We start from the raw sequence: 9,118 nt of genomic DNA on the forward strand, positions 1-9,118 counted from the left end.
GGCAATTGCTGGGGAATTGTCCAATCTGATGCGACAACAAAATGTTAAAATGATGCATCTATGAGGGTTTCTTAGACAGCTATCAGATTGTGGTTAGGATTGCGACGAATTCCATCGAACTTGAATCAAGTATGGAGTCAAACAGTTAACTCAGGCAGTTAAGTCTCAGTCAGTCAGTTTTTAGTCGGTTAGTTTTAGCCGTTCAGTCAGTCAGACAGTTTTTACTCAGTCAGTCAGTTTTAGCATGCGATAGGTCAAAGCTTCACCGTCTCTTCACTGAAAAACGTGCTATATTGGGTGTATATATATTACGTAATACGTACGCTATGGTTACGCTTAGTGAAGACCCATCATCCTGGTCACGTTGCATGACGTGCCCCCAAAATTGCGTCCGTTCAGCCCTTAGCTGTGCTGGAGATTTGAAACAACTAATGTATGTACCCTCGGGGCTTTAAGATGCACTCAGATGCTGAGGCTACGTGGCGTCCATTGCCCCTTGCCCGGGAATGGCGGGAATCGCGGGAAGCGCGGGAAAGAAACAAATGACAACGTGCGACGGTGGCTTGCCGGGGGGCGGACGACTGCTTTTGGCTATGGGGGTTTAGCAATATTTTCTCACGGTCTTAGCACGCCTTGCAACAACAGCTGAGTGTAACACCATGCTGCCCATTTCCCCTTGTCAGGCCCCGGCCACGCTCCAACAAATATTCATTCCGCCTCCACGGGTAACGCAATTTATGGACGGTTCGGATATGTCGGAAACCGCTGCCGCCGAGAATAACTCCATCGAAATTGATTGCGGAACTGTTTCGTATGCCTGGAGTCACAATCGAAATCGTGCCGCGCTTCTCGGAGCCATAGTTGGAACCTGCCCATGCTATGTGTGAGCCTGAGCCGGGGGTAATTCGGAAAGAAAGTAGTTAACCTAAGTCCGGCAACTACCACTGAGATCGTCTGGCTCTGGCGACGGCACACTCCGAAAAGGCTGAGGAAATGCGCCGTTATTTCCCATGCTCGCGGCCCCTCAAATCGTCCTGTCGCTCCGTGCGTCCGGAGCAAGCTGCATGCGCCATCAATGAGTGGGTCTGTGTCGTCGTGGCGTCGGCCCCGCCCGAGCGCCGAGCTCCTACCTCACATAGGGCTCCCCGGTGCGGAGGACCGAGAGGACATCCTCAGCGGAGGATTTCATAGGTGAATGGAGTTTTGTCCCATCGCTAGCCATTCTCTTTCATCCTACAGCCCTGAAATAGTCACTACTGGTCGAAGGGCCCATGTCTAAACTAAACCGAAAGCTGGGGTGCGAAATTTGCTTTTATCTTGTGCTTTTTTTTCTTTCTTTTTTTTGTTCGGACGGAGCGATAAGGCTTATGTTACATTCTGTCACGGTTACGGACACCCCTATTCCTGTCTGTGCAGAACCTTCGGCGTACAGCCAAAGATCCGCCATGTACGCGCCAGGACCTTTCAGGGCAGGCGCCTGATGTACGAGACGTCATGTCAGAGATCGTCCTAATCCACGTTGACAGCGACTGTACTTCGCGCCCGCGCCGCGCGCGCGCCTCGCCGATCACTGCCGCGCCTCGCAGTCGCGGAGCGCGGGCGAGGAGTGGGGGTGCGGCGCGCGCGATCGTGTGCTCCAGTTGACTCGCGCGGTGTGGACAGGCTGCCGACGGCGGACGGCGCGCGTGGTGACGGCCCCGTGCCGAGCCGTAGGGCGTCGGCGGAGGGGCAGACTTGGCGGAGTTCCGGTGACCGGTGGCCGCCCCACGCAGGTCACACGCACCGCCAGTGGCCGCGGCGCGCACACGCGTCGAAACCGGGTCAGCCGGCGTGTAGTAACGGGACCTGCGCAGCCGTCACAACAGCTCTGTGGGACCGCCGACGGCGCCGCATCCAGCATGGAGTCGGCACAGGTAGGCAGGGTGCCGCTCGAGTCCTGGGTCGTGGCGAGCCTGCATTGCCCGGTGCAGGGAACATCCGACTATGAAGCGCCCAGTTATGTCACCATCGGTGCCACTCATTGCGGTCAGGTCTCGGGGGTCGGCTCACACTGATGCATGCTCATCTCGTACTCAGACGATATGCATACATGTATGTGTGTATGTATGTATATCTCGATACGCCAATCGATGAGAGTTTTTCGGACATAGCAGGGTCACCATGCCTCCCCAGGTTGTGAAGGCATCACGCTATAAGGCTTCAACACAATGCAAAGAATATGAATCATACAGGCATGGAGCAAGGCACCATTCGACAGGTGCATCGTTAACAAAGTAGTAAAGGGCTCGGGCACGATCAAAGCCTCGAGAGCGTCCAATGGGAGAGCTTATTCTCCGCGGACTTCAGCCGCCGATGTTGTGACGGAGTCTGACTGAAGCCGCACAAGCCATCGAGTGAGGGCCCACAACTGCAGCAGGACCTTGGTGGGCGGGCAGGTACAGGCCACCGCACCGCTGCATGGTGCACCCATGCTGTGACGGAGTGCAGACGTTACATGTGTTGGGAGAGGGTGCGACGTCACGTCCGTGTGACGCGCAAAGCTAGGCCTGAATGCCTGAATATGAAGATGCCTGTCTGTGCTGGTGTTTGTGTAAGTATGGCCATGGACTGCCTTTTTGTGGAGTTCGCTTGTACGGTAGCGTGGTCTTACTGAGAGCAAAAATGATCGTCACGCTTACGAGAATACAGGGCTGCTTCTACATTGTCGGCCCAGGAACAAACCCGCGATGCTGATGATCTCGTTACAGCTATCGCTATCACTGGCCTTAAAGTGATATTCATTCACGGACCATATCAGAGAATCATGGACTTATCCTGTTCTACCGGCTGAGGAAGTTTTGGTTTGCGCTGCGCTGAAAATTGTTCACACTCAGAACCCTTCTTCAGATTCACTGCGGTTCATGTTTTCTGTTGTAAACCATGCCGCGGACTGCGCCGCCTCATTCAGCCTCCTCATTCGCTGCCGATCCCGGCGAATTCAGCTGTTAGCTCAGACTGTATTGCATCTCCCTCGCGCTCAGTCGCGTCCGCGAACGTCGGGAGCCCCGGGCCGAACCTCGGGGCCGGCGACGGGGCAGGACGAGGAAAACACGCGTCATGTGACCACCGTCCGCCGGCAGCACATGGCCATACCGGGCCAGTTCCGGTGACAATAACATAACCTTTTACCAGCTATGGCTGCGCCGTAACTGGCGTCCAGCAGCACCTTGTTACAAGCGAGAATGCTCGAAATGTATAACTCTATTTGCCACGTTATCAGGAGGCTGCATCATTATTGCTTGGCATGATGCGAAAGCCGCCCGGTTTTCAAACTCGCCAGCTGTTTCCGCTTGGCGACAACGACCCCAGCCGCTCTTGCAGCAGCTTTTCGCTTGACTTCTGCAGCCCGTCTGTACTTAGTGGCGCCGCGCCGACGGTAACGGCTGCAGCCAGACAGTCACGGCTACGGTAACGGCTTGATGACGCCTGCCTCTGTCGCGGCGCCGGCTGCCTGTCCCCAGAGCCGTCCACGTGGGAATGGTACCAGACTGTCGCCGAGGCTGGTCGTCTGTAACGGCCGCAGTCGTGCTGGCCGCGGCCGACCTGTGTCATACGGTCGGCGGGACCTAGCGGGGCTGGCAGACCGGCCGGCCCGCCGTCGGGTGGTGGGCGGCCGAGCCCGCGCCGACACCGCCTGATGGCCGGGCGAGCCCGCGCCGACACCGCCTGATGGCCGGCCGAGTCCGCGCCGATACCGAGTGATGGCCGGCCGAGCCCGCGCCGACACCGCCTGATGGCCGGCCGAGCCCGCGCCGACACCGTGTGATGGCTGGGGACCGGCGGTCGCCAGGCACCGAAGTGCCTCGACCTGCGATGGCACAGCGACCAGCGCCACTGTCAACACATAGCATCGTTAGCGCAAGCATGATCACTACACCGCCAGCACAGCGACAACGCGCGTTATCAGTACGACCAGCACCACCCATACACCCACCACCACCACCACCAGCACCAGTACCGCCAGCATCAATAACACCAACGGCACAACAACGCCGGCACCATTAGAGAAACCAACAACCCTACCACCAAGCTACCAACACCATCCAAACCGCCAATGTGTGGCTGTTTGTTGACGCATGTGAAGGGTGCGGTGCCCGGAGACACGACGACAACGTCGATGTTTGTCAGTGGCTGCGGCTTATTGCTGGAGGTGTGAACGAATTGTCGCGGTCGGTTCTCTTGCCGTTGCCACATGACTGTCGCAGTGGGTTCAGTGGTCTGTGTGACAATGTGCGGTCAAACCTTTCCCTTCGATCGTGAATGTGAAAATTGTTGTCACGGCACCGCGACTCTCAAGCTTTGCCCTCATGTCTGCGTGCTGGGGGAAGATGCCATGGTGGGAGAGCAGTGCGCACGTGGCCTTCAAGTCACCAAGATATTGTCCGAGCCATTTCATCTCCCTTTCGTTCACCCAAAGTCTAGGAAAACACTAGGCCTGGGAATGAGTAATGTGCATCGGTCAAGGGCGTTGGATGCCGACTACACCATTATTGTTTACATCGGTGCTGCGTGGAGCAAGGCGGGCTTTGAGGATCATTACATTCAAGGATCATCCTCTTCGATCACGTTGAGGTATGTAAGCTCTGTAAGCTCTGTAAATACTATAAGTAAGCTCTGTGAATATTGCATGCCTATTAACAGTGACATTACAAGGGTGTAGAAGTTTGTTTTGTCGCGTCCGCGCAAGAGATGTCACCGAATACTTTTAGCAAGTTTGAAAAGTTTCCGCAAGAAAAGATCTGGCCTAGTGCCTATCCATAAAAACATAATTTTGCCTATGACCAGGCAACCGCAGATTTATCAAATTATGCGGTTTTACAAGCGTGTTTTTAAGTCGCTGCGACACATTTCCAGCCAAAAAATCACTGATAAAGGCGTGTGGCTAGAAGATAAACACCGGAGAGACACAAGAAGTTTTGCACCGTGATCCTTCGTTGAAGATACATTGTCATTAACTAAAGTTCCCGTGTCACTCCGTCTGCATTATTTTATATATCGACGACAAGACGTGAACTATCGCAAAACAATTTTCTGCTGCCTTTGCCTGCAACATCGTACAATTGTAACCTTGAACATTGTGTGTGATCCGTTCTTTGGATGGATTATTTTATTCATGCAGGACGATGTATCAACTGTCGTATTTAACTTGGTACTGAGCTTCAGTGATGCGTAAGATGTCTTGGATACTAGCTAAAAACACGTTTCTGCCGGTTTGCTAAGCCTCCGCGAATCTGGGCGAGCCGATGGAATTCTGCTGACGTGGGTTGACATTGACAGAAGTGGAAAGTTCCAAGGAAAATAACTGTGGCAAGCGCCTTTCAATGAATGCCTTCTGCAGATTGAGCATATGTTCAGTGACAGCTGTCCTTTGGGCCGTCGCCACACGTCGGGTGCTCTGTCGGCTGCTTGCGAGTTATTTAATAATTCAAAACTACACATAACAAAAACAAAGACAGCAGGCGTCATCTTCAACAGGCATGCCATCTGTAACTGGATAATCGCGTACTTGTATAACATCGGAGATGTGATAGTTGCACGCTTAAAACTCAACGACGATCCAGGACCTGTCCCGATCCACCCCAATGACTTCCACCATGGCTGATCTGTCCCCCTCCATTCGCGACAGACTCATTATTCGTATGTCGTGTGTAGCGGACTCCGGAAGATAGACACCCGGCTGACTGTCCCGACGGGTATCGGTGGACTATCCGGGAGATAGGGACACCCGGCTGACTGTCCCGACGGGTAGCGGTGGACTATCCGGGAGATAGGGACACCCGGCTGACTGTCCCGACGGGTAGCGGTGGACTATCCGGGAGATAGGGACACCCGGCTGACTGTCCCGACGGGTAGCGGTGGACTATCCGGGAGATAGGGACACCCGGCTGACTGTCCCGACGGGTATCGGTGGACTATCCGGGAGATAGGGACACCCGGCTGGCTGTCCCGACGGGTAGCGGTGGACTATCCGGGAGATAGGGACACCCGGCTGGCTGTCCCGACGGGTAGCGGTGGACTATCCGGGAGATAGGGACACCCGTCTGACTGTCCCGACGGGTAGCGGTGGACTATCCGGGAGAGTAGGGACACCCTCTGGCTGTCCCGACGGGTAGCGGTGGACTATCCGGCAGATAGGGATACCCGGCTGGCTGTCCCGACGGGTAGCGGTGGACCATTCGGCAGATAGGGACACCCGACTGGCTGTCCCGACAGGAAGCGGCGGGTGCGAGTCCAAGGCCCCGGCCTCTCGTTCCCTCACCCTGTCCTCGTCAGGAAGATGTCGACCAACCCAGGGGCTTGTCCGCTCGGAGTTCTCTCACGGCTGAGCTCGCGCGCTCAGGCCGTGCATACAGCCTGAATGTGTCGGACCTGCTCTCTCCAGCTGTTGTGTCCCTCTGAGTGAGGTCTGAGGAGTGACCTGTTTGGAGCGGTGGCCTCGGTGGGCTCGGAGAAAGCTGTGTACCGGGCTGCATTGATAATCACCTCTCACGAGACCCATCGTGCGTCTGAATCCAATCGATGACGCCGTCGGTTGAGCCAATTAACCACCAACTCATTAGTATTCCATCCATCTTTGATGCATTAATTTTCCATTCGATGACACCAATACATTATACTATATCACATGGGCGACGGAACAGCTGCGGTACATGGTGTCCTCTAAGCTTCGCCACATCCGTGGGGCTGGACCGGCCGAGACTTTACAGCCCCGCTCAACTTGTGAGTCATAATGGACTGGGCTGAGCGGGTGCGCTACGGTTCCGTAATTTAAGATCTCGATAGCCTAGTGCAGAGTTTTCAAACAGGACAGAGTTGCAACATGGCGGGCCGGCGGTGACCTGCGGCTTTCATGATGTGACGCGCGGCCATGGATCGGGGCAGGCGGACGTATGGAACATGGCGCGAACGGTCCCTGGTCACGTCATCCGCAAATACATGACGTCAGCACGGTGGTCTGCTATCGTGACGGCGTGGCACGGCTTAGGCGTAACGACTGGTCACGCGGCCCGCCCAGGCAGGCGCCGATGCCTGGTGCACAGGCTTTCGTTTGTAATCAATGTCGTGGTTCACCGATAGCCTCAGTTATGTGTCGCGAAACTCAACCGCAACGCAGCCGTCCGCGAGGTTCATTTGCTTTACAACGGCGTCGTGTCGTTGCAGTCAACAGCGCATGTGACGGCCCTGAATTGGATGGGCTGGCGTGATTTCGACTAAAAATCACCGCTTACAGCTAGCCGAAGAGTGTTACCACCTGCGCACAGATGCACGACTTAGTCAGCTAAACAGCGGCGCTACCACTCGCGAGACGAACTCTCCCAACGGCGACCGAGAGTGGTGCCTGCCGCTCCTCAATCCGACTAATCGGATGACGCCCGCGTGCGGCCGTGAACCTGCGCCGCGGCTGGGTCTCGCTGCGCCCGTGCCCGCCGCGGCTGACGGCCTCAGCCGAGCTGCCAGAGGAACACCTGAGGTCACCCGGAGCGCGGTGATTGGCGGCCGTTGTGTCACAGCTGCACCGGGGAAACGAAGGGCAGCGAGGACCGCCGCCTGCCTGCCTCTCGAGGGTCTGCCGGCCGCTTCCGTCTGACCTTGGCTGAGCGCGGGTCCGGTACGAACGCCCGTGTCCGCGCGACGCGTGCCCGACGCCGGCGACGTGGGCTGTGACGCGGCTGTCGCACGTCCCCCGCGGCGCCCAGCTGCCGTGTCGCCGTCCTGACCCGGTGGCATTCCCGCGGGCGGGGCATGATGTCGCCGCGGGGCGGACACCTGGCCCGGGCCCGGGCCCGGTCACCGGCCGACCCTGACCGGCCCGGTGAGTCGCCGGCCTGGCACGTCCGGCCGGGAATGTCGGGTCAGCCGGCGTTGAGGCCGGGTGTATGGCTCGCGATGCACGCTCAGACTCAGGTTGGGTCTGGAGACGATGGGACTCTGGCGTTCGCCGGCAGTGCAGTCCGCGCCGCAGCCGAGGTCGCAGACAGTCCCCTTTCACAACCCAGCCCAGCCCCCACCACCCCTGTCTGACGCTGCAGACGCTCGAATGAAACGGCCACTTCCAGCGGCTGCTGAGCGACGCCGCCGCCGGTGGGCGCCCGCCGCGCCTACAGCGTGAATGCCAGTCTGATTTGGATGCGGCCGCCCTCCCACGGCAGGGCCGGCACCTAACGGGTCCATGGGAGGTGCCTGGGCGTGGGTGGCCGGACCGGCCGGCCTTCCCTTCTTGTCGCTCCACGCTGGCACCCGCCTGAGCCTCTGGTGAGCCAACTGCTAATGCCGGGTAAAAGGAGGTAGGGTGATGAGGTAAGGCGCATGCAGGACCGCAAGTCACAAATCTGTTAGGGGGCTGGCCCGGCGTTTGCGCATACTCCGCCCCGAAATGCGGACCAGACCATAAGGACACCACGTCGTGCGTTTGAGACATAAAGCTGCTTAACTTAGGAAGTTCTCTTCTTCTTAATATCGTCGTGAGGAGTGGGCCTTTGGTGACACCGCTGCTGTTGCTTGGTGTTGCTTCAATGCGTTCACAAACGTGCTCACGTTACTCCAACACGTTCACGGCGTCATCTGGTGATGGAAAGGGTAGAGACTTAAGCTCATTCTCTTAAGTGGCATCGGCTTTTTGACCTCGTGTGTGAGCGGTTCGCATCAGCAGGCTTTTTCTGTTTTAATCACATGTTTTCCGTTAACAGCAAAGTTTAATGCGTGTTCAAGAGGCTAATAGCCGCCCAATCAGGTGTGGACAAAAATCCCTCGGCAGCGATTCGCCGTCGCGCGGCTGGATGTACCTACACGTGGACGTAAACCGGTTCGCATGAAAGTGGTTATGTCTCAAAGCTGTCTAGACTGAATGGCTCGTTTCCAGCGACTTTCGCTAGCTTCGCTATCTGCCTGCACCTGGCGCCGGCCAGGCTTCTGTCCGCGCGCGGGGGGTTTGAGGATTGGGATGAAAGTGCTCTTCGATAAGCCGCCGAACGAGGAAATTTCACTGGTGGCACTTCCGCCAACAACGCGTAATTGCATGTTCTGCTTTCGAATGAAGTGGTCCACCAATTAAGCGCTACATTGCCATCATTTGATGTGT

Source organism: Pollicipes pollicipes, unplaced genomic scaffold (genome assembly GCF_011947565.3).
Source record: "Pollicipes pollicipes isolate AB1234 unplaced genomic scaffold, Ppol_2.1 Scaffold_6578;HRSCAF=7798_pilon_pilon_pilon, whole genome shotgun sequence".
Lineage (NCBI taxonomy): Eukaryota > Metazoa > Arthropoda > Thecostraca > Pollicipedomorpha > Pollicipedidae > Pollicipes > Pollicipes pollicipes.